This window comes from Eurosta solidaginis, chromosome X, assembly GCF_040869045.1.
Source record: "Eurosta solidaginis isolate ZX-2024a chromosome X, ASM4086904v1, whole genome shotgun sequence".
Taxonomy (NCBI): domain Eukaryota; kingdom Metazoa; phylum Arthropoda; class Insecta; order Diptera; family Tephritidae; genus Eurosta; species Eurosta solidaginis.
The window spans coordinates 151851984-151878395 of record NC_090324.1 but is presented as its reverse complement, the minus strand read 5'-3'; the positions used below and the strand labels follow the sequence as shown (position 1 = coordinate 151878395).

Sequence of the window (26412 nt, the reverse complement as noted above, 5' to 3'; positions counted from 1 at the left end):
AACTGATCCATTTGGGACCAGTTCGGTAGGTCTCGTCTGGAACTTAATGATGGTTCCCAAAGCGCAAGAGTATTTTCTGGGAGCTTGGACGTTACTAAATAAATTAAAATGGGATCCCAACTCACTGTCGAGACTTGTTGGGTTGCTTATATTTGGAGGCAGTTGTTTACGGAGGATTGCAGTCTTTGGATTTCATCACTGTTTTCCGATTGAATCGCTTTTAGATATATGAGAATTCGGATTTGATACTCGACCAGGACTCTTTTGTTTTCATATCGGGATTTCAGAGCTTCCCAAGCCAGAGCAAAGTTGGCATCACTTAGTGGGAATTGCTTTACTATCTGGCCGGCTTTTCCTTAGGTTTTGTACCTGAGATGGTACAATTTTTGGGCGCTTGAGAGTTTCGGGTGATTGATATAGACCGCTGTGAACATGTCACGGATGGACGGCCATTGATCATAACTCCCGTAAAAGACTTCGGTATCACAGGCGGGTACTTTGAGGTGCATCCCGGAATTTTCTTGGGGAGTGGTGGTTGTAGCGGGGACAGGATTGCTTGGTACCCTTAGCTGGAGCTGATCGCCTATTCTTGCCTTTGTGTCTTCATATGCTATACGGCAGGCGCGGTATTTATTGAAGGCTGAGGCCTTAAAGTCGTCGGGAAGATCGTTGTCATCTGACTCTAGGACGGCGTCATATGCGCTCTGTAGCCTTTCCCAGAACACATCGATATTTTTGTCTTTTATTTTTAGGGATGCCTCGGTGCTATCTTGGATGTCGGTTGTACCGAACCGAGCGCAGTAATCCGAAAAGAGATCCGTTTCGGATATAAATTTACTTTCGACCACGCTAGCCATTCTGAAGAGGGACTTGCTTAATTTTATTTTGGCTATTTTGGTTATTTTGGAGATTGCCGAGTGTTTATTTCTACGGGAAAACCAAAGGGATAAGTTTTCCTATTGGTCGAGAGTGTAGTAGGCTAGGACCAGTTAGAGTCAATTGGGATTAGTCTGGGAGCAGTTGGGATGAGCGGCAGAATTTCCTGCTGGGTAATTCAAACTATGTGAATGTGGCCGAATTTGCTGCTGGGTGGCCCGAGTAATACTTATGTATTTATATTATACCGCAAGGGACACAAGTTAACTTTGTGAGATTATGAGTGGGATCTGCCGGTTTGTAATGCACCGCTTTTATGTACGTTTGTATATGGTTGTGGGAATATACATATATATTTTATGGCGGGAAAAATGTATTTTTGGCGGGAAAATTTTATGTGGTCGGGATCCACCAAAATTTACGAGATGGATATATTTTAATATATGTATAATATTGTACAAGGGGCTGGGTTCGTTTATGGCGACGAAGGACCATTAGATATTCGAGACTTACCCGGGTGTTTCTGGGCGTGCCGCCTTGTGGAGATGGTTGGTGATGAGGTTATGGTGGTGTTTTGCTCCTATGCGGACACGTTGCTGGCACTGTGTTGAATGCGTCCCTTTATTGTCTCAATCCTGCGCAACGCTGATGGAATCGTTCAGATGTTGCAGAAAGCTTCAGCCACTGGTTTTCTCCTACAATTTACTGGCTCACAACTCGTTTGCAGATCGTTACGTACAATTAATTATACACAACCAAATTTTAGTTACTGCATATCGCGCATTCAATATATTTAAACACAAGCTTTCTAATTGTTCATAAAATTTTATAATTCTTATAATGTTAACAGGAATTTTCGCAGCGTATACAGAGCTACGCACTGATTTAATAAAGATTTGATTTAACTACGAACTTGAAGTATACTGCTTTTGCATATACTGGAATACACAGTACTCTTTTCATTTCAATTTCAATATTTTACACCTTGCGTATAATATAAACACGGGTTTATCTCCCTTTGGGCAAATCTTTATGTTACAATAGCCGTGTTTTTTAACACGCGTATATCCGTTTACGCTTAAACTTTATATTGACTGCTAAGAGACAAACTATAAATACACCTCTGAAATTGCTGCGCATAAATTTTGTCCTACTAAATTTCAATACGCATTATACTCAGATGTAACTGAAATATGTGTCTTTGTTTCACCCTGTACACTAATTCTATGTATTATATGTGTGTGCACAATTCATCGCAACTGATTCAGCTATATGTTATACCCTATGGCCATCAGAGCGTTGCGTCTCAGCTTTTCGGTACACCCTGTTGCTGTAGCTAGTTGTTTTACCACAGCCGCTAGATGGGTCTCCTAAGCATTATCTAAGCGAAGATAGGCGTTTTTTAACACGCGCAAACGAAACGTATACGCGCGTGTTAAAAAACACGGCTAATGTAATTCTAATTTCACTCTTAGTCGAGCAGAATCTTCAATTCGCACAAAATGTCTTCATCGACCACCAAATTGACCAAAGCACAAAGTTCTGTTAAGTGTAACTACTTATTTTATATGGAGAACATGCTTCGAAAATAGTTCTTGCGCGGAAATATGGAAATTCGCAATTTACAAGTTTATGTCCAGCAGAAAAATGTAAATCTTTGCACCGGTGACTATGATAACGTCGATACGTTGGCACTATTATTGCGAATTATGTTAAACTGAAAATAATTTGGTGACAGCTTCTCGGGTTATAAATATTGACGCGAGTACTCCAATAATTTACAATGTAGGCGACACTCTTATCACAACTTATCCAATTGTGTTAGGAAGGAATCAAAAAACTATATAATTTTCCGCAAACGTGAAAATTTTGCAAAAAGAAAAAGGGAATCGTGCTGAACTTATTCAGATGACAACAATAACAATGTTTTTCTAAAAACCAAAAGGTGGTGGTTTTTTGACAGATGGCGATCATGCCGGAGGCTGCCACACGTCCATGAGGATTCGCAGTAGGGAATTTAAGGGTAAATATAATGCATTGATTCTAGGGATACTTCAGTATAAAAATACAATTCAATAGATCGAATACAATACAAGATACGGGTTATATATAAATTCATAGAGATACGTATAAAAAAAGGGGGGAGATGGGACGGGTGACAGCCTACGCCGCGTAAACAGTTGTTGTAGGGATTGTGTGCCGTCGGAAAGCAAATGTGTGTAGTTGTTGTAGAAGTGGTGTGCTGTCGAAATTTGTGCCCAGTGGATTTTCGAATGAAAGTTGGTTCAGTTTACTTAATGCATGTATATATTATGTAATATTTCACTAATTTCAGACATATGTATGTAAACAATGGTCAACGTCTAATATCAGTTGCCAACAACAACCAATGTGACTTTATGTTCCCGTTGGAGTATGGTCATATTATTTCCAGTCGTTAATTACTCTCTCAGTTGATCCCGTTGTTTATTGCAGTTGATCCAGTCGTTTTTTGATGTATCAGTTGGTCCAGCAGAGGCAGTCGTAGAAGTCAGTCGAAAGCCGTCGGTGTTTTTCTAAAGCATTAAATAAAGTCGCGAAACGCAAAACTTACTTAATACAATACTTTATAAATTTTCTATACTTTTAAACAAAAAATCATTAAATTATTCAATCGTTTGTGAATTTGAAACATATTGAAATAAATCTATAAATAAATAGTGAATAACATTTCCATAAACATTAACTTTCCTTTTTACATGTATGTACCTGGGAGGTTTTGTCTTTGCATGGCCGCAGACGCATATACACACATCTGCGTATATATGCATCCGCATTAATGCAATTTTCTCTTTGGCGTGCTTGGGAAATTTGCTAGGTGGGAGCAAATTATCTGTATGCATGCCAAGTAGCAGATGGTTTTGACTTACCTCCACTATCGATTTTCAAGGCAGGTTTCCTGTTTTCGTGGTCCTCGATTGACACTGGTGAGGGCACGCGCGCAAAATTGCGGCTCGCATAACGAAAAAAACAACAAAACAAGAACTTGTTTCTTTTTTTCGAATTTAAAGCCGCGCACGTCACTAGACTTTGGCACTTTTTGTTCTTGTTCCGTGTTAAAGTCGCGCATTTCACTTTACTTTGGCACTTGCACTGATAGAAAAAACTTTATCCGTTTCCTAACATAGTGCCCTTTTATAGCTACCGCCGTGGCGGAGAACGCTACTTGGAACGAAAAATTTGTTTACCTATACGTACAAAACTATCTTTCGGCTTTCCCGTATTTTCATTTACCCATCCACACACTCATATATTCATACACTTAAACGCTTACACAAACTAAAACCTACACAGATACATTTATTTCGTGTGTTGACTGAAATTTTGCTACGCCATCGTGGCACAATGTTGCTATTGTGCTGTTGCGACAGCAACAGATAATAAAACTAATAAAAATTAAATAAAATTATAAAATAAAATTTCAATAAATAAAAAGATTAAATAAAATAAAGTAATTCAAGTAAAAAAAAATGCAAAATAAATAAATGAATAAAAACAAAATCTAAATAAATGCAAAAATAATCCAATAAATAGAAAAAGTCAAGAAAAATAAAAATAATTTAATAAAATAATCACTTAGGTCCATTGGTTAATAAATAAAATACGTCAATAAATAAATAAATAAACACATGCAAAACATTAAACAGATGTACTAGCACTACAAAAAAACATACAACTATTTAGCAAAAAAATTTTGGCGTGGTATACGCCGATCTTTTTCCCACTACTATCACCAAGTTCATACATCGAATTTCCTCTTGATTATAAGACAACGCATTGGATTTGTTTAGGGGCTGAATTGGCATTATAGTTTTCGACTTGGGAACTTTGTTTAAAGTTTCGGCGATATACCAATTGTCCTAGTTTGAACGTGACATCCCTACTCCTAGTGTTATATAACTTTTTACTCTTTTCGTGGGCCAACTTCAACTCTTTCATGATCTTGGTTCTGATGAGCTGCTTTCTATCGCTGGACGTTTCTATTTCACAATCAACATCCTTAACCGCCGCCAGCTTTCGGAAATAGCTCGTATGATGTAGAATGCTCTATCATAGGCATATCGAAAGTGGGAAAATAAGGCGACATGTTGATTGCGGAATGTGTAACACTGTGCAGTGCGGCATCGCTGACGCATTTATCCCAGTTCTTTTGATTTGTCTTTATAAAGGATCTAATGATCTGCAGAACATACCTATTTACCCTCTCCGCAGCGTTACCCTGTGGCGAATAGAATGCAGGTTTTCTGTGTTTTGTGCCATATTTCTCCAAAAAGCTGTTGAACATCGCAGACACTAACTGTTTTCCGTTGTCAAAATGTGCATATTCGGGCACACCGTATACATGGAACACATCTCTCTCCAAAAACTTACTGACTTCTGCTGAAGTGCCCTCCTCATCGGTTCTAAAACAAAAACGCGATCTTAAAATCAGTAGGCGGATATAACAACAAAAATTGCTAAAACAAAAACTTTGAAAAATTATCTAAACAAACAAAGACATACACATTACCGTCACAAGTACGAGGATAAGGACCGATAAAATCAATAAACAAACGTTGGAAATGTCGCTCTGTGAGGTTTTGTTTACCCATCATCGGTTGCTTGAAAACATTTTGTGTCTTATTGGTTCTACCGATTTCGCAATCTTTAACATAGGATTAGACATCCGAAACCATACCAGGCCAGTAATATTTTTGCCGTAGTCGGGATAACGTTTTATGGATACTACCATGACTAGCGGACGGTGAGCTGTGAGACAACTCTACCAGCCCCGGTCGCAGCCCCGACGGAACCCAGAGTTCCCAGGTCTGGTCCGATAGAAGATCGTCCCCTCTGTCGAATTGCGTCAGTTTATAAACGTAACCGTCCGAAATGTGTACGTCTGCTAAAGTGTCCTTGTTCTCAGTCACCGTCTCTTTCAACTCCATATACTCCTACGACTCGAAGCACGTTGACTCAAGACAAATGTCTATGGCTCGATCGTTCGTCTGTATTTCGTCCATGTGCATTCATGAGAGTGTGTCAGTCACCACATTTTGTGCACCTTTTCGATGTTGAATATCGAAGTCCTAATACTGGAATTTCAAACTCAATCTTGCCAACCTCCCAGAAAGATCTTTCTGATTCATGAGCCATTTGAACCTGGCATGATCAGTTATGATGGTGAACGGGGTTCCCTCCATGTAAGGTCGGAATTTCTTCACACCCATGATCGCGGCGTAGCATTCAAGTTATGTAATGCTACAGTTTTTCTGCGCCTTAATAAGTTTTGCCGAAACGTAGGCAATCGGTCTTTCGTTCTGGTCATCGTTCAGTTGGAACAAACCCCACTCCGTCAGTGGATGCCCACACTTTATATAAAATTTTTGGTTGAACTCAAGGTGCGTAAGCATCGGTGCAGAAACCAAACTCTGTTTCAAAATTTCAAATGATTTAATTGCTTCGTACGTAATAATAAATTCCTTTACTTTGTCTTTCTTGAGGCAGTCGTGCATAGCTGCAATTTTCGCATAGTCCTGTATGAAACGTCGGTAACAGCCCGACATACCCAGGAACCGTCGTAGTTGCTTCGGGGTTCTAGGTATTGGGAAGTCCCTCACAGCTACCACTTTATTGGGGTCTGTTCTAATACACTCATCCCCGACTACGTACCCTAAATATCGCACCTCCTTAAAGCAAAACTTAGTTTTTTCAACGTTTATCGTCAATCTTGCCTCGTGAAGACACCGAGCGACCTTTTCCAACAGACACATATGTGACACAAAATCCTCAGAACAAACTAACAAATCGTCTAGATATACGAAAACGCACTCACGTAAAGCGGCCGGAATGACCTTGTCCATAAGACGACACTTTCGTTGCGCAGCATTGCACAACCCGAAAAGCATAACCGTAAATTGGTATAGGAGTCGGCCAGGGAAAGCAAAAGCAGTCTTTTCCCTTGACTTCTTCTCCAGGGGAATCTGCCAGAAAGCGTTCTTTAAATCGATCGCGGATATGTACCTCGTGTTCTGTAACCTGCTCAATATTCCGTCAATATGTGGTAGTGGATACGCATCCTTAACCGTCCTCTCATTAACTTTGCGGGCATCCAGGCAATGCCGGTTCTTTGGGCCTTTAATCACCAATCATCGCAAAAAACCTATTATCACCTCTTACGGTCAGAATAGTGGCAATTATTTTATTCCTTATTCTCTTACAATAACTCCTCTTTTTCCTCATTTTATTTATCATGTTAAAATTTCTACTCTTCATCCTATCCTCTTTCATCGACTCACAAAATATTCTTCGCCTAGCTTCCTCATATTTTAATTTTCGTTGGTACGTCCCTTTTCCTCTCAGTTGCATCCGCCTTCCCGACTTCTCCCCGCTTTTCTCTCTCTCTTTCTTATATTTTTACTGGAGCGCTACCGGGTTGCCTGCCTCCTGGCTGGAGTTCCCAGTCACCTCCGCCAGTCTCGGGTTTACCTGCTTGGGCTTAAAAACACAGAAGGATGAATCACTACCACTACATTTATTTGGTTTTTGTGCTTCTGCCGGGTTTTTCACGAAGTGATCCACCGGCATACCCCACAAAAAGCACAAGATTAAGTGGAAGGGAGAAGCACAGAAGGAATTCACAGTCGAATTGGACACGGACGGGTTAACCGAGGGACGAACAATATTAGGTTTGGCTGGGGTTTGGTGTTGGGGTTGAAGTTGTGGTTGGTATTGGGGTTTCCCAACAAAAGCTTAGACTTTTGTTGCCTCTTCTACCCTTGACTGCCCAAAATCAATTTCATTAAATACCCTAGTCCTACTCTTATTCTCTTTAATAAGGAAGGAAATGTTATGCTGCTCGCGGATCCTGCACCCGAAAGATGAAGCTTTCGACGCTTATGCCTTTATTAGTGCCATATAATTTGATGTGCCATTTTTTCAGGTCGACCTTCTTCCACCTGGGAGGATTTCTGGTATCTCGCCCGGTACTATGACTGACCGTCGGCTCATTGAAGCGCTCAGTGTTTCCCCCACCTCTGGCTTTGAGGCTCGGTCGTAGATGCCTCAGCGGACCGATGTCCAGACGCTTCCGCCGACACCTCTATGTCTGCTACGCGGCCACCAAAGTTACCGACACTGGTCTTTGCTCACGACCTCATTCGCCATTTGCGCCACCATGACGCTTTGTTGCGCCATCATCGCCATCATTCCGATCAGGTGCTCGACATTGGTGGCATTGTCATTGGCGTTAGTGTGGCTAGGAAGAGAATCAAGACCGCTACCGGCAGCTATTGGTGGTACGTTCCGCGCCCGAACATCACTCCCCTGGGCACCTACGTTTTCTCTAACGGACATTTGGCACACCAAATCGATCTTTTGCAGGAAGTTTAAACTCTCGTCTAACTCGCAAAATGACACCCCGTTTGTGACTGAGACACTTAGAGGTCGTTCAGGGCCAAAATAATCAAAGATCAGCGAAGTGCACCTATTAAAATAATCTGTAGGCACAAAGTCTACGGGCTTCGGTATACCTGTGTCGATTTGGTTGAAGACCGAACCAGCGATCTGATTTTCTAGGGCTCGCGCACGGCTCCTAGTTAAGCGCCTATTAGGATCAAGGATACCCAACCCCCCAACCACTCTTTTTCCGATTTATTTCTCTTTATCAGACATTCACTGTCTGAACAACAAATTTATGTCCAAAATGAAAAAAAATGAAAAAAATATATTTAGCCAGAGACCCTATATATCGAAGGACACGATATCCAAACCGCGAGTCCCCACCGACGTACAACCCAAATGGTAAAAAAGGTAAATTATAAAGAAAAATATCTAAAGAAAGAATTTCAATAAAAACAATCCGTATGTATTTGTAGATCGAAGTAAAATGTAAATATAAAACAAACAGAGGTAATAGATCCAATTTCGCCCAAACCCAATAAAAAATATAAAAATAATAAATACTATAAAGAAACCAATAAAGAAATTCAGTATATATGTAAATAAGGAATATGTTTGTGTGTATGAATATGTGGGTGTATAAAAATTCAAGTAATGGTGTAGATATGAAAAAAGCTGAACTTTTATGTCTTAAATGCCAAGAAAGGAAATGCTAAAATTCACGCAAAACCCAAGTTCAAAGGTAAAATTGAACAAAAAAACTGACTAGTAAGGATTATAAAAAAAAAATTTAAAGATATTCAGAAATTTATAGAATATGCTAACACCTACGAAATTCAAGTGTATACGAATTTCAATGTATGTATGTGTAATTTTTTTTTCTCAAGTCCCTAATAAGAAATGAAAAGCAAATATGAAGCAAACATAAGAACGATATAATATAAAAAACCCAAAAATATTAAAACGCATTTTCAAAAAAAAAATAAAAATTTTTGGAAACAATCCTAATAAGAAAATACCAAATAAAACAAATTGTTACTAAAAGCCAAAATTCCAAAAAAATATAAAATATTTGCAAAAAAATCACTGCTGAAACTGAATGTGTTTATCTTGGTGTGCGTGGTGCTGCCTTGGCTAAGGTTCGGTGAATGAAGTAGGTTCGTCCATATCTATCTACTGTCTAGTCCGTTTTCGAGCTGTACGTGGAAGTGTAGCACATCACGCTCAAGAGCTGGTCCCTAAGAGTGGATGCCACACCTCCTCTCCTAACTATGGTGGCGACGACTGCAAACCTCACATACCGGCAGTGCTGGACTCCGGGTAAGCTATCTTAAACAGCTCACCATGATCTTCTGCTAACGTCCGTCTTCCAGCTAAGTCTCATACCAGGTACCACTTAATCAAATCGCAGGAACCCGAAGAAGGACCCTTGCATGGAGACTCAGCTACTTCTTATAACTTTGTCATGATGACACATGTCAACCAGGTGAGCCCAATCGGCGTTGCCATCATGACGGTCCCAGTCCAGTCTGAAGATGGAAATAAGTATTAGGATTGGAAGGATAAGAAGAATTAAAAAAAATATAAGGAAGGAATGAAAAAAAAAACAAATTAAGAAATTTAAAATTAAGAAATAAGTAATCAACACAAAGATGGAAATTGAAATTTAAAATAAGAAATAATATTAATTAATTGGGAAATTAAAAATTTATTGGAGGGGGGGGGGGGGGGGGGCATTGGCCGCCATTGTTACATTACAGAACGTTTGGGGTGGTGAGGATCGGCGACAAGCAGGTTTGCTTTCATCCCAGGCTAGCTCGTCGTCTTGGTTGGGGTATTACACCACCGTCCTTACCCGCAGCCACATGAACAAAAGGGTTCATACCTGCATGGGTATTGAAAGGAAAGAAAAAGCTGAAAAAGTTAGAAATAGACGTGAGGGCAAAGTTAGAAGCGGGGAAAGCATAAGGGGCAGAAAAAGATGAAGGCCTGTCCTGTCAGGTGGAGTCTACCAACCCTCTTCAGCACAGCTTGTACTGAACCATGAGCGCTGTGCTGACTCTTATTTCCTTACAACGCCACCAAAGCCCGACATAAGTCTGTCCGTCCGTCAATAAGTCATTTCCCTATCACTCACCTTCACCTTACCGCGCACAAGCGCAGCACACACACCAAATATTTAAAGCCTAGCCTTGCATGATTGAAAAACACTTAGATTTCCATCCATACATTCCTTAAAGTTTATTAACAATTTAAATATTTCTGAACCTCTACACAGAAAATAAATTGCTTCAAATGAAGAAAGGAAAAAGTTTAATGTTTCTGTAGCTCACCCTAATACAAATTCCCCTAAATACTAATGCTACTAGGTGTTAAATTAAAAATCCTAGAGATACAGACATTCAAATGCTCATGAACTCCGCAAGCAAAAGCAACTAATAATAAAACACAAAAAAAGGTAAAACCCTATTCCCTCACCTATCTCAACAATCAATTATGGGTGCAAAAGCAGATCATAAATAGAGCAAAAACCAGTTTGGCATATTATTAAAATGTGTATATGTTTGTAGCTATGCACGTACGTATATTCCTTAGGTTTCCTTTTTTTTCTAATCTTCTATTTTCTCAAGCAGATCACGCAGTATATGTTATTATATGTTAGTATATGTTAGTATATGTTCAAATATGTGTATTGGCAAAAATTTTGTACTTAAATTTCACTCACCCATATACCCCTACTCCAACGGCGCCGTTGCAGTTGAGTGGATGTGCTGAATTTGCTGAAATAGTAAAAAACATACATACATTTATACCAGAGCCGGCCACACAAATACTAAAACAATTGCATAAGTGTGTGTAAAAATTTAGTGACAACTCCCCACAGTGTGCTAAAAGAAAATGTGGACTCTGAAGTTCGAAATTAAAAAGGACTCTGGTTATTTGATTTCAAGCTAATCCTAACAATATTTACTTATATTCATATAACTAAGAACGCGGAGGTCGAGCTAGCCAGATAAAACTTTTTTATAAAAGAAGGTATGGTGTTTCTTCAATGCAAAATTTACTTAAAAAAATCACTTTTTCATTAAGAAAGAACAATAAAACAAAGTAAATGTAAACATAGAAATATATATTTTCAAAACATAAAGTTATTCAATAAAAAAAAATGTATAAAAATTAATAAAACTAAGAAGAACGTATAAAAAGTTACTTAAGTCAATATTTATTAATAATTAATTAATTATTATTAATTATTAATATTTAAATCGTCAATATTAATTTGTATGTTCAAAGGAACTTAATAATACTAACTAAAACGTATTAAAAGTCACTTTAACCTTGCAGCATATTGTTTTTATTATGTGCCCAAAAAGTAGCATGGACTTTTCCTTTTGCATTCACTGTTGATTTTAGTGAGTGACAAGCGAAAGCAAACGATCGTGATTGCACATCGTTAGTGTCTGTGTGAAAAAACGAACTCAGATTGCACAATGTGCAACTTTTGGCCGGCTCTGATTTATACCGTCGGCCACGCTCACGTTAGCCACCCTCAATCACTGAGCCAGATGGCTCGCTTGCGATCTTGGTTATTGAGTGTTTTGATGCTTAGTTATTAGAATTCCCACTTGTAAAACAAAATAATTGTTTGACCCAAAGCGGTCTGTGAAAGAGCTGGATCTTGGTCTTGTTGCAAGATTCAAAAAGGATCCGCGGGTGTGTGTTAGGAGTGCATAAAAAGATAAAAAGAAAATATGTGTACTTGCCCCGTGGTATGCAGAGGGCGGGTTGAGGCGCCTGTAAGTTTAAGGTGTTTTTCGTAAAAAAAAAATGCACGATTATATTTAAAAGTGTATATAACAAAAGAGTTCGTAGACGGGGAAACTCAAAATTTAAAATTTTTGAGTTAGTCGCTCAGCTAGTGACAGGAAGGAAAAGGGAGCATATGTAGAGTAGACTAAATTAACGAAACTAGGTAAAAGGAGAAGAAGAAAAATAGTTATGACTTCGTAAAAAAGGCAAGACTAACAGATAAATGTCACAAGGCAAGGAAATGAAGCGAAAAGTGAAAGACTGAAATTAAACCCAAGTAGATTATAGGTGTACGCAAAATGTAGAAAATTCTGGGAAAAAGGATTTTTATGTTTTTTTTTTTCAACTAAATAACAATAAGGAACTCCCTAAAAATTTAGACCATTGAGTGCAATTAAGATAAATAAAAATAAATGTAAGGCGCGATAATCTCCGAAGATATCTAAGGCCGAGCTTCTCTTCCAATTTGCGTCGGGCTCCTCTTGATTTTCCCTCCAAATTGGCCGGACGGGACCTACATGTTTTATGCCGACTCCGATCGGCATCTGCAAGGCAGATGAGTTTTCACTGAGAGCATTTCATGGCAGAAATACACCCGGAGCGCTTGCCAAACACTGCCGAGGGGCGACTCCGCTTAGAAAAATTTTCTTCTAATTGAAAAATCTTATTTCTAAAATTTTGATGTTGCTTGGCCCGGGGTTTGAACCCTGGGCATACGGTGTGGTAGGCGGAGCACGCTACCATCACACCACGGTGGTCGCAATTAAGATAATGAAACAAAAATTGAGACCAAATGAATTGCAAGTATATGGGAAGTTAGAAACGAATGTTAAGCAAAAAAAAAAAACAAAGAAGAAGATATTTGCCCAAAAAAAAAAACGAATTTCCCTGAAAACTACTTAAATAGATATTAAAAATACAATGGATACAAATATTTCAGAAAACTGCATATGTAAAAAGAAAAAACACTCGGACTCTGCTTCTGTAGACGGTGTTGTTGTTGTTATTGTGATATGTTTGAGGCGGCTTCAGATGTTGCTAGTTTTTGCGTTCGCGGTATTCGGTGGGATTGTATGTACCATGATTATGTTTGCTGTTGCCAAAAGGTGTGTTGTCTAGTGATCGGCGGCTAATGTTGCATAGGTCGTTGTTGTTGCTCTTCTTTCTAAACTTTCCTTGAACTTGGCGTGGTATTTGTGTCGATGTGTGTGTTTCAAATATCGCTCTGCTGTTAATTGGCGTGTGTCGATTTTGTGAAAGAGCCTATTTATAATGTGGGATCTGTAGTAGTTGTTGTGGTTTTGTTGACCGCCACCAATTCACCTTTAGGATTCTTTTCTTTCCAGCCTCTGGAGGCTGACCGAAATGATAGAAATTAATTAGGTCGGTGGGTGGAGATGGAGTTGTGTGGTTGTTGTTGTTGTGGCGATATATCGCCGATACAAAATATGTGGCCGCCAAAAGAAAAAGTGTTATTGTTGCTGCTGCCTTTGTCGCAGGTGGTAATTGTAATTACCAGCAGTAAAAAGGTGTCGTACATGTTGTTGGCGTTGCGCCGCCGATGAAAAAATAAAAGAACAATGTGTAGTTGCTGGTGAAAGCAACTGGTGTACCGTCGATAAAAAATGTGTGGTGTTGTTATATCCGTTGTGTGCCATCTGAAATTAAATGGTGGTGTTGTTGTAGGGATTGTGTGCCTTCGGAAAGCAAATGTGTGTTGTTGTTGTAGACGTGATGTGCCGTCGAAATTTCTGCCCAGTGGATTTTTGCGTTGGCGAGGTGGCCTGAAATGAAAGTTGGTGGAGATTACTTAATGTATATGTATATTATGTAATATTTCACTAATTTCAGATATATGTATGTACATGGGGACAGACGCATATACACACATCTGCGTATATATGCATCCGCATTAATGCAATTTTCTATATTTCCTGTATACATGCCAAGTAGCAGATGGTTTTGACTTACCTCGACTCTCGATTTTCCGGGCAGGTTTCCTGTTTTCGTGGTCCTCGCTTGACACTGGTGAGGGTACGCGGGCAAACTTGCGGCGCGCACAACAAAGAAATAAAACAAAGCAAGAACTTTTTCTTTTTTGTTCGAATTTAAAGCCGCGCACGTCACTAGACTTTGCACTCTTTGTTCTATTTCCGTGTTAAAATTGCGCATTTCACTTTACTTTGGCACTTGCATTGACAGCATAAAACTTTATCCGTTGCCTAACATAGTGCCCTTTTATAGCTACCGCCGTGGCAGAGAAAGTTACTTAGAACGGAAATTTTTTTACCTATACGTACAAAAGTATCTTTCGGCTTTCCAGTATTTTCATTTACCCATCCACACACTCATATATTCATACACTTAAACGCTTACACAAACTAACACCTACACAGATACATTTATTTCGTGTGTTGACTGCAATGTTGCTACGCTATCAGCAACATTGTATCTACTCCAGGCACAAAGTTGCCATTGTGCTGTTGAACTTAACCGCTCTGGAAAAATATTCTATAAAAGCGTGCAATTACTGGCGTATCCTGATGATATTGATATCATCGGCCTAAACGCCAAACTGGAAAAAGAAGCGGTAAAGATGGGTTTTATGGTGAATGAGGACAAAACGAAGTACCTGCTGTCATCGAGGAAAGAGTCAGCGCATATGCGCCTTGGCAACCACGCTACTGTTGGCAGCCATAATTTCGAAATAGTAAAAGACTTCGTTTATTTGGGAACCAGCATCAACACTGGCAACAACAACAACCCTGAAATACTGCGAAGAATCACTCTTGCCAATAAATGCTACTTTGGACTAGGTAGGCAATTGAAAAGTAAAGTCCTCTCTCGGCAAACGAAAATCATACCCTACAAGTCACTTATCGTACCCGTTCTGCTATATGGGGCAGAAGCATGGATCATGACAACAGCAGATGTAGCGGCTCTGGGAGTGTTCGGGAGAAAAGTTCTTCGAAAGATTTATGGACCTTTACGCTTTGGCGATAGCGAGTACCGAAGAATATTTAACGATGAGCTGTACGACCTATACGCAGACATCAACATAGTCCAGCGAATTAAAGCGCAGCGGGTTGACCAATTGGCGCCGGTTGGCAGAGAAAAGGACGGCCATAACCGTTTAAACGGTTAAGCGCCAAATAAGTAAGTAAGTACTTTTGTGGCCGTCGGAAGTCCATCCTCAAATTCAGGTTTTTTATTTACACCTTTTATTATAAGAGTTTGTGGAAGGAAATTACTAACAGGCAACGATCGTCATGGTTTCCCATTCTCGGCAGATGCGACAGAATTGACGACGTTAGCACATTTTTTCGCTCCGAGCTTTCCGGGATTCGTCCATATTGTAGATCCTTTATGGTTTGGCCAAAAGATCATTTTCGGTCAAAACTTTAGATCATAGAAGGTATTTACTTCTTCTCTATTAACATCTTTAGCTCTAGCCACGGATAAACCTTCAGCTTGTCTAATGGACAGTTCCGGATTTCGTTCAATAAAACTTTTGAACCACGCACTCCCGACCATTTCGATTTCGTGGTTAAAATTGTGCCTAAGCTGTAGCTTTTCAGAAAATTGATAAGCTAACATGCGAATGGCTTGGTTATTTGGTTGAAAGCTCAATAAGCTTTAATTCAATATAACTTTTTAAGTCAAATTTATTTTATTTTATAAAAATTTTCTTTTTCAACAATTTAATTTTAAACAGATATCTTCTAAATTATTTTATATATTTTTAGCAAGTTTTAAATTGAGCAAGTTATATAGAAAATATGAACACTACATATACTCCCCCTTCAAACGAAATAAGGATGATAATATAATAGTTATTATTATTAAAAATAATTATTGAAAATTCAGCGTTATAGTTATTTAAACTAAACAAAATGGATTCTCTTGTTAGGTTTTGTTTGAATATTGTTAAAATTATTCTCTATAAATGCTGGTTTAATTCTGTCAATTGATGTATTTTTGTAAGTGTTGTGTATTTGTATTTTAAAATATTTTGGGTGCTTTTCAACGACTTCGTATGGTCCTTCATATGGAGGTTTAAATCCTGCTTTATTGTTATCAGCTCGTACAAAAGCTTGTTTACGTGATTTCAAATCCTTTGGTACATAAATTTTATTTGAATTTTTATGATGTGATATACCCGAATGAAAATTTTGAAAATGAAGCCTAATTTTTGTAAGAAACTCGTTAAAATTAAAATTGTCTTCAGATTGTACTACTATTTCACTAGGTAAACGTAAATTTTGGCCATAAACTAAATCAGCTACTGTAGATTTAATGTCCTCTTTAAATGTAGATCTTAAACCCAACAAAACTATAGGAAGTTCATCAGACCAATTTAGAGAATTTCCCCTTGCTAAAATAGAAGCTTTCACCTTATGAGATGGATTTTTTCTAAGGCTGGGGTAACGCTCAGTCAATCCAGAGTCAAGTAAAGGTCCCACAAACCCCTACTGAATAAATACACGATATTTATGTGTTACGAACACACGCACACACGGCTGGAGATATTAGACGGGCAGCAGCTTTCCGTCGCAAAATGGCGAGGGGGCGGAGCGGCGACTAACGGTCGATGGAGTAGAGGAGGTTCGGTAGGGCGGTTAAACGGTCGGGTAACTGACGGACTGGTACGGCGGCACGGAAGCAGCGGCGGGATAGAAGCAGCGGCTTGACGGCGGTAGGATAGCGGGCGGCCAACGGACGTCGTAGCAGCGGCGGGACGGATGCAGCGGCTTAACGGCGGTAGAGTGGCGAACGGCCAACGGTCGTCGTAGCAGCGGCTTAACGGCGGTAGGATGGCAGGCGGCCAACGGTCGTCGTAGCGGCGGCGTGACGGATGCAGCAGCTTAACGGCGGTAGAATGGCGAACGGCCAACGGTCGTCGTAGCAGCGGTGGGACGGATGCAGCGGCTTAACGGCGGTAGGGTGGCGAACGGCCAACGGTCGTCATAACAGCGGCGGGACGGATGCATCGGATTTACGGCGGTAGGATGGCAGACGGCCAACGGTCATCGTAGCAGCGGCGTGACGGATGCAACGGCGGTGGGCTACGGAGCGCGTACCAGGGCCGGAGTTAGAGGGGAGATAGGCTGGCGACGGGGTTTACCTGGACAGCGGCTGCGTGTTCCGGGCGGTATAGGAGGGCGTACCAGCGGGCTTGTGTTGGTCGGTCGGCTTCGGCAGGATCGGGCTGATCGAACGTCTTCGGCAGGCTCGGTAATCGACGGGGTCAGTCACCTGCGGGAGAAACTGCGAGGACTCGGTTAGTGCTGGTTTCACCGCTGGACACCCCCGCCTCCCTACTTGTACGCTAATAGAAGGTGCGTAAGGGGGGCGGGGCTGTCCCAGCCGAGACACCGTGGGTCGATCCGTGCGCGGAGGGGAAGTGCACCTTAACGGCATAGCGATAGCCCCTGTGCGCACGCATCGGCCCACGGCTGAAACCAGAGCTATGGAGAGGGGTCGTGCGGTAGTTCTGGCAGCGGGTCATTGCTTACCAGACCAGGGCGACGGAGGGAAAAGTAGCCCGAAGACACCACTCTCGTCGTCCTGGTGCAGCAAGGGTTGACTCACGCCACGGTCGCATCCTCTTCTCCCTAGCTAACTAGTGGGAGTGGTCCCACCGCTCCAGTCAGCCTATTAAGGCAGAGCTGGGTGGGAGGGGTGATTTGGGTCATTGAGGCAGCGGGCCTCTCAACACCAGGGTGGGCGACGGAGGGAAAAGTAGTCCGAAGACACCGCTCTCGTCGTCCAGCCCTGGTGGAGGGTGACCCGCGCCATGACGGCGCCCCTGCTACGCAACCCGAGCTGAGGGGGAAGGGGCATGTGGTCATTGAGGCAGCGGGCCGCTCAAGTACCAGGGTGGGCGACGCAGGGAAAAATAGTCCGAAGACACCGCTCTCGTCGTCAAGCCCTGGTGGAGGGTGACCCGCGCCATGACGGCGCCCTGCCACGCAACCCGAGCTGAGGGGGAAGGGGGCATGTGGTCATTGAGGCAGCGGGCCGCTCAAGCTCCAGGGTGGGTGACGGAGGGAAAAATAGTCCGAAGACACCGCTCTCGTAGTGCAGCCCTGGTGGAGGGTGTCCCGCGCCATGACGGCGCCCCTGCCACGCAACCCGAGCTGAGGGAGAAGGAGGTATGTGGTCATTGAGGCAGCGGGCCACTCAAGCACCAAGGTGGGCAACGGAGGGAAAAATAGTCCGAAGACACCGCTCTCGTCGTCCAGCCCTGGTGGAGGGTGACCCGCGCCATGACAGCGCCCTTTCCACTCAGCTGGCTGGCCGTAGTGGTTATTTTGTCTTTAACAAGACAACCGCTCCCGCTGGCTCACCTGCGAGGACTGAATTGCAAAAATGCAAATTCGATGTTTATATTGGTGGTGCCGCAAACTGGTTGAGAAGTCAACGCACCATTATTGTGCTTTTCATTGGTTTGCTATCAGTGGTTGTTGACTATGCTATACAAATGGTTTTTGGCTATGCTATAGAAACTGGTTGAGAAGTCAAAGCACCATTATTGTGCTTTTTCATTGGTTTGCTATTAGTGGTTGTTGACTATGCTATACAAGCATAAGTACAAGGAGGCTCAGGTTTAAGTGAATAAGGAAATACAGGGGGTGGTTACGTTATTGTAACGCTACGTTACAGTCCCCCTCCCACTTCGTTTGACGGAAAGCTGCAGTGGGGAGAGATGGATCACCAGGCATGGCCTAGGTATTGTGCCGGTGTGCGTGTGGGCGAAGCACTTTATTTAAAAGAATATGTTTTTTCAAAAATATACAGAGTCATTCCACTTAAGTTATAACAGAGTTAATATTAACATTTCAGGTTTAATTTCAAAAAAAAAAAAAATATTATTCGACTTAAATAGAAAAGTTTTTTATTTTTTTTTTTATTTTTTTTTTTTGTCGGGGGTGGAGGCGTACTAAACTGTGTCCGTTTTCGTACTTCTCTTGTTCCCCTTTTAATGTTATATGGTTTTTTTTTTTTTTTTTTTTTTTTTTTGTAATTCGAAAAATAATTCATACTTCATTTTTGTTTTTGTCTTAAATCTAACAAGCATTCTTGTAATTGTATATAAAAATATATTTGTTTGGCCTCCTGTGTTGATGTCTTATTCGATTGGTACCATCTGGTTAATTCCCATCAGAGAAACTTTCGCCTGGTTCTCGCCCAACATTTTTACATTAACCCGCTGGTTCTTCCAGTGGAACGTCTAGGTTTTCTTTCCCCCTCTTTTCGTCCGCTTCAGCCTTAGCTCTTTGAAGAATTCCTCGGGGTCCGGCAATTTGTCTTGCGTTGTTTTTGTCGTTTCGCCGGTTTCGGGGGCGCGGCGTTCTTGCGGCTCTGTTACCGACCCCTCCTCCCGGATGGCCATTAGGTGGTCGTAGATCGGTGGGCCGCGAAAAAATTGTATTTTTTGAATTTTTGGCTTATTCGCCGGCTATAATGTTGCCTCAAATGGTGGGCGCCATGGGCGGATAGGTTTTGGTGAGTCCGGTGGTGCGGGTTGCCGGTGTTTGTGACTCATGTCGGGCGGTTTGGTTTCTGGAATGAATAAGTAAACGGGTTGTTTAGGATTCGTACGGCTTCAGGTCTTGCAAATGTGAGTGCGCGTGGTGACGCTTTGGTCGCTCCGGGTGGCTTAGTTTCACCGTGTTCGTGGAAACATATTCCATCACCAAGTATGGGCCGGAAAATTTTGGTGCTAACTTCTGGTCGAATTTTTCTGCCGCGGATGAGAGTGGGTGGTCCCTTTTCATCACCTGCTCGCCTATGCGTGGTTTCCATTGCCATCTGCGTAAGTCGTAGTGTTTTTTCTGTCGCTTTGAAGCTTTGGCTAGGTGCCCTTTTATCTCATCCCATAACTTGGTGATGGACGGTGGTACGGTTGGTGGCTCTGCTGGTACTGCTCCCTCCGTGCGCACTTGCTGCAGTGCCGTAAGATGTCTACCGAAATTGATTTCTGCTGCCGATGCTGTTGCAGATTCATGGCTAGCCGTGTTTATCGCGAATGCTATTTGCGGAATCAGCTGGTCCAAGGTGCGGTGGTCGTCCTTGCATCGCTGAGCTATCATGGTTTTCACGACTCGGTTGGTTCGCTCGGTGGGGTTTTCGTGCGGTGCGTAGATGCCGTAAACTTGTGATCGATGCGGTGGTCGTTCAAAAACGTTGCTAATGCCTTCCCGACGAATTGTTTGCCATTGTCGGTGAGGAAGGTTTTCGGGCAGCCAAATCGATATATGACTCTTTCTTGGAGTGATTTGATCACGCTTGCCGTTGTCGCCTGGCGCACTGGGATCAACTCCAACCACTTGGAGAATTTATCCACCATGACGAGGAGACACGTATTTCCTTGCTTGGAACGAGGCAGTGGTCCCACGAAGTCAGCGGTTACTATTTCCCACGGTCGTGATGATTGCATAGTTGTCATCAATCCTGCTGGGCGTATTTGCTCGACTTTGTATTCCGCGCATCTGATACACTTCCGTACGTGTTTTAGTACGTCGCGGAACATCCCGGGCAGTAATAGTTCTGCTGCGCTCTTTTGAGCGTTTTCTTCACTCCGAGATGTCCAGCTGCGGCGGCATCATGGACTTCCTGCAGTACTTCGTTTCGTCGGTCGGCTGGGACTCACAGCTTCCATTTCGGTGCCCGCGAGAGTTGATTCCTCAGGGAAATGTGGCGGAATAGTCGGTTATCGGCGATCTGGTAATCTGGATGTGCCTGCGGTTGTTCCTGCACTTGCCTTGCTTTCCTCTCGTGCCAGTCGTTTGTTTTGTTGGTTATGGTGTACAAAACATCGTCTTCCGCGAGTTGTAGCGGGCAGCGGGAGAGCGCGTCGGCTACCACATTTTGTGCCCCTTTCCTGTATTCTATTTCGAAGTTATATTGTTGTTATTCCAGTGGCCATCTTGCCAGCCGTCAGAGGGGTTTTGGAGCGAGTGCAGCCATTTTAGTGATTGGGGGTCGGTGGTGACGGTGAAGTGATATCCCTCCAGATAGGGTCTCATCTTACGGATGCCCCATAGCACGGCGAGGCATTCTTGTTCGGTGGCCGAGTATTGCTTTTCCAGCTGGGTTAGGTTTCGGCTGGCGTAAGCTACTACATTCTCGCGGTCGGAATGGCGTTGATAGAGCACGACGTCCAGGCCCTCTCCGCTCGCGTCGGTGTGGAAAAAAATGGTCGAGGGAAGTCTGGACAACAAAGTATTGGCGCGCTGGAAGCTTATCCTTGAGTGCTTTAAAAGCGTGATTTTGTTGCGCCTCCCATTTCCAGACTTGTCCCTTTTTCAGCAGCTGGTTAAGCGGTTCGGCGAGCGTAGAGAAGTCTGCCACGAAACGGCGGTACCAAGACGCGAGTCCAAGAAAACGGTGGAGCTCTTTGAGCGCTTTCGGTGCGGGCATCTCCTGTACAGCTGGATCGGTGTGAATTCCTTTCCAACTGATGATGTGTCCTAGTTAATGGAGTTGTTGCTGGACGAAGCTGCACTTTTCGAAGTTTACTTGCATCTTGTGTCTTTGTAGGCGCTCGAACACTTCCCTCAAGATTGCCAAGTGTTCTGCGAAGGTATCTCCCAATACGATGATATCGTCCAGGTAGACGAAAACTTTTGGTTGGAGTTCGGGCCCAAGTATCGAATCCAGAGCGCGTTGAAAGGTAGCCGGAGCAGAGTGTAGGCCAAATGGTATGACTTTCCACTGGAACAATCCCCAGCCAGCAACTGTAAATGCGGTGTATGGTCGAGATGCTCTGGCGAGCGGGATCTGCCAGTAGCCGTTCTTCAAGTCAATGGTAGAGATGAATTTCGCTTCTTTCAGCTGGTCGAGAATGGCTCCAATTTGCGGCAACGGGTAAGCGTCTGGTTCGCTGGCGGCTTTGAGCTGACGGTAATCTATGCACATCCTCCAAGTGCCCTGTTTTTTGCGGACTAGCATGATTGGCGAGCTGTACGCGCTTCGCGATGGCTCTATTCTTCCTCCTGCTAATAACTCGTCTACCTCTTCGTTGATGACTTGTTGCATGGCCGGGTTGCGGTGGTAGTATCGTTGCTTCAGCGGTCGGTTGTGTTTGAGACGAATCGTATGCCTGGCTGCAGTGCTTGGTCCGATGATTTTGCCAAACCGCTTTTCGTGATGTGCCAGGAAGTTTCCCAGTTCCGTGGTTTGGTCGTCGCTCAGGTGTTCTCGGCATGTCAATGCACATAGCGTACCCAGTTCGTGTGCTCTCTTGATCACGGTGGCCTCCAACGGCTGACCATCCAGCGTGAGGATGATTACCATTTTTCTTAGGAAGTCCATTCCGAGGATTACCTGTTCGGCAAAGCTTGGGATGACGGACAGCATCGCGTCTGTGGCTCGTCCTTAATACACAATCCTTGCCGGGTAGGAGTTCGAGGTAAAGACACACGTTTGGTCTGCCAGCTGGATGCTTCGCTTGTTGGGGTGCGCCTTAATGTTGTTCTTTTCTAGGTGTTTCCGTACGGTGTCATCTACATAGGATAGGGTGGCGCCGGTGTCCACTAGTGCGCGCACGCTCATGCCTTCGATGATCACTGGTATGTAGAATCGGCCATCTACTTGTGTTTTTGCGGTTGATTTGCCGGCGGGTGGTTCCCCCGGCTTCTCTGGTCGGACGTACTGTGCTTGGCGGCTTACTTCAATAGCGTTGGGCGGCGTTCGGGATGCGTTCTCGGTACTTGGGCTAGTCGGAGGGCATGGGCAGTCCCTGGAGAGGATGTTGTCTTGGCCACACCGGGCGCAGAACTTCCTCCAGGGGCCCTTACATTGGAAGCGGTGGTGTCCGCGTTCCTTGCAGCGCCAACAGCACTCCTTGCTGTCGTATTCCATGGGTAGGTGGTATAGGCTGTGGACCACCATTTTTCCCTGTTTTGCTTACTCGCCTCTCAACAGATCATACTCTTTCGTTAGCTCCAGGAGCTCCTCGATCGTCCTAAACTCGCTGCGCTGGACGAAAAGGCGGTATTCCACGCGTAGACCATCGTAGATCCGTTCGTGGTGATTCTCTACGCACATCGTCGGGTGTTGGCGGATCAGCGTTTCCAGTGCGAGGATGTAGTCCTTGGCCTTTTCCCGGCCTTGCTGTTTGCGTTGTCGGATGTCCTCTTCCAAATGTCGTATGTGTCGCTTAGGTAGAAAAAAATTTTGTACCTCCCTCCGCAGATCGCTACAACGGTGTATGTGTTGCTTACGGACGCGGTACCATTGCAGTGCTTTCCCGTGTAGAAGCTCCGGCAGCGTTGAGAGGAGCCGGTCGACGGGGATGCGGTAGCATTCGGCGAGCTCCTCTATCCTCTCAAGAAATTCGTGCAAAGTGCAAATCCCAGCGGCGAACGGTATTCATAAGTTCACCGTCGCTCATTTCGTCTCGTTTCGGTGATGCGTTCTTTCTCTTTCCTCCGTGCGGCTGTGGGCTGTGGATCTGGATTGAAGGGATCGGCTTTGTTGTTGGCTGAGGTAGCATAGCGGACTTCCCCTCTTCTTCGTTCACTTCTTGTTCCAGCTCTTTCAGCAGGACTTCACTGGATTTTCTGGCGCGTTTCGCTCGCACGTAAGTACTCAGTGCGCGACGTGGCTCGGCTACGCTTTGGCCTTCCACGTCGATTCGGTGTTCCTTACACTCCTCGACCAGCCTCTTCCTCCTAAGTAGGTAGATCCAATTGAGCGAGTCGGTGTTCAGCAGCGTGCCTTCCGGAGCCTGTGTGTGTGTCCGTTGAACCCGCCCCGGCAGTGTTGGCGGTGGTTGTAGTTTTTTTTCCACGGTCACCTGCGGAGGAGGGTCCCTGCTCGGGCGCTATTTATGAGGTGGGTTTTTTCTAAGGCTGGGGTAACGCTCAGTCAATCCAGAGTCAAGTAAAGGTCCCACAAACCCCTACTGAATAAATACACGATATTTATGTGTTACGAACACACGCACACACGGCTGGAGATATTAGGCGGGCAGCAGCTTTCCGTCGGAAGATGGCGAGGGGGCGGAGCGGCGACTAACGGTCGTTGGAGTAGAGGAGGTTCGGTAGGGCGGTTGAACGGTCGGGTAACGGACGGACTGGTACGGCGGGATAGAAGCAGCGGCTTGACGGCGGTAGGATGGCGGGCGGCCAACGGTCGCCGTAGCAGCGGGGGGACGGATGCAGCGGCTTAACGGCGGTAGGGTGGCGAACGGCCAACGGTCGTCGTAGCAGCGGCGGGACGGATGCAGCAACTTAACGGCGGTAGGATGGCGAACGGCCAACGGTCGTCGTAGCAGCGGCGGAACGGATGCAGCGGCTTAACGGCGGTAGGATGGCAGACGGCCAACGGTCGTCGTAGCAGCGGCGTGACGGATGCAACGGCGGTGGGCTACGGAGCGCGTACCAGGGCCGGGGTGAGAGGGAGATAGGCTGGCGACGGGGTTTACCTGGACAGCGGCTGCGTGTTTTGCAGCGGGTCTTTGCTTACCAGACCAGGGCGACGGAGGGAAAAGTAGCCCGAAGACACCACTCTCGTCGTCCTGGTGCAGCAAGGGTTGACTCACGCCACAGCCGCACCCTCTTCTCCCTAGCTAACTAGTGGGAGTGGTCCCACCGCTCCGGCCAGCCTATTAAGGCAGAGCTGGGTGGGAGGGGTGCTTTGGGTCATTGAGGCAGCGGGTCGCTCAACACCAGAGTGGGCGACGGAGGGAAAAGTAGTCCGAAGACACCGCTCTCGTCGTCCAGCCCTGGTGGAGGGTGACCCGCGCCATGACGGCGCCCCTGCCACGCATCCCGAGCTGAGTGGAAAGGGGGTATGAGGTCATTGAGGCAGCGGGCCGCTCAAGCACCACGGTGGGCGACGGAGGGAAAATAGTCCGAAGACACCGCTCTCGTCGTCCAGCTCTGGCGGCGGGTGACCCGCGCCATGACGGCGCCCCTGCCACGCAACCCGAGCTGAGGGCGAAGGGGGTATGTGGTCATTGAGGCAGCGGGCCACTCAAGCACCAAGGTGGGCGACGGATGGAAAAATAGTCCGAAGACACCGCTCTCGTCGTCCAGCCCTGGTGGAGGTTGACCGGCGCCATGACGGCGCCCCTGCCACGCAACTCGAGCTGAGGAGAAAGGGGGTATAAGGTCATTGAGGCAGCGGGCCGCTCAAACACCAAGGTGGGCGACGGAGGGAAAAATAGTCCGAAGACACCGCTCTCGTCGTCCAGCCCTGGTGGAGGGTGACCCGCGCCATGACAGCGCCCCTTCCACTCAGCTGGCTAGCCGGAGTGATTATTTTGTCTTTAACAAGACAATAACTCCCGCTGGCTCACCTGCGAGGACTGAATTGCAAAAATGCAAATTCGATGTTTATATGGGTGGTGCCGCAAACTGGTTGAGAAGTCAACGCACCATTATTGTGCTTTTCATTTGTTTGCTATCAGTGGTTTTTGACTATGCTATACAAGTGGTTTTTGGCTATGCTATAGATACTGGTTGAGAAGTCAACGCACCATTATTGTGCTTTTTTATTGGTTTGTTATTAGTGGTTGTTGACTATGCTATATAAGCATAAGGACAAGGAGGTTCAGGTTTAAGTAAATAAGGAAATACAGGGGGAGGTTACGTTATTGTAACGCTACGTTACAAACTGTCTATGCAAACGTTCAATCATGCCATTAGCTTGAGGATGACATGCAGTTGTTGTGACCAATTGACATCCTACAAATTTAGCTAACTCTTTAAATATATTGGATGTAAACTGAACACCCTGACCACTTTTAATTTGTAAAGGTACTCCAAAACGGGGAATGTATTCTTTAAAAAAAACAAAAGCAACTGATTTAGCCGTTGCTTCTTTAAGAGGGTAAGCTTCTGGCCAGCGAGTATTTCTATCAATTATAGTTAAAATGTACCTGTAACCATTTGAAATCGGCAAAGGTCCAACAATATCTGTATGAAGATGTTCAAATCTCCCTTTTGGAATGGCTATTTTACTAATAATGGCTTTGGTGTGTCTAAATATTTTGGATATTTGACAACTTGTGCAAAGCTTTACCCATTCATTTATTGTTTTATTCATAGATGGCCAAAAATATTTTGATTTTATTAAATGTCGTGTAGCTCTAGTTCCAGGATGAGCTACGTTATGTAATTTAGAAAATGCTTCTATACGGAGACTTTGCGGTATGTAGTTATCTGTTAAAAATCAAATTGTTAAAAAAGAAAATTTTTATAAAATAAAATAAATTTGAACTGAAAAGTTATATTGAATTGAAGCTTGAGCTTCAATATCCTTTCGTCCTTGATATATCCCTCGTAGGCAGCT

The 26412-nt window shown here is 44.0% G+C and overlaps 1 protein-coding gene across 17 annotated transcripts in view; it reads right to left on the bottom strand.

Moving 5' to 3' along the window:
* The window catches only part of rho-5 (rhomboid-5), a 1371034-nt gene that overhangs the window by 1126121 nt on the left and 218501 nt on the right, over window positions 1–26412 (bottom strand). For 15 of the 17 annotated variants that reach the window (XM_067758076.1, XM_067758085.1, XM_067758087.1 and 12 more), the window contains one exon: window positions 11021–11075. The exons of the other annotated variants lie outside the window; for them this stretch is intronic. The gene's annotated coding sequence lies outside the window, so the exon portion shown is untranslated. The remainder of the gene's footprint in view (window positions 1–11020; window positions 11076–26412) is intronic. 17 annotated transcript variants of the gene reach the window in all.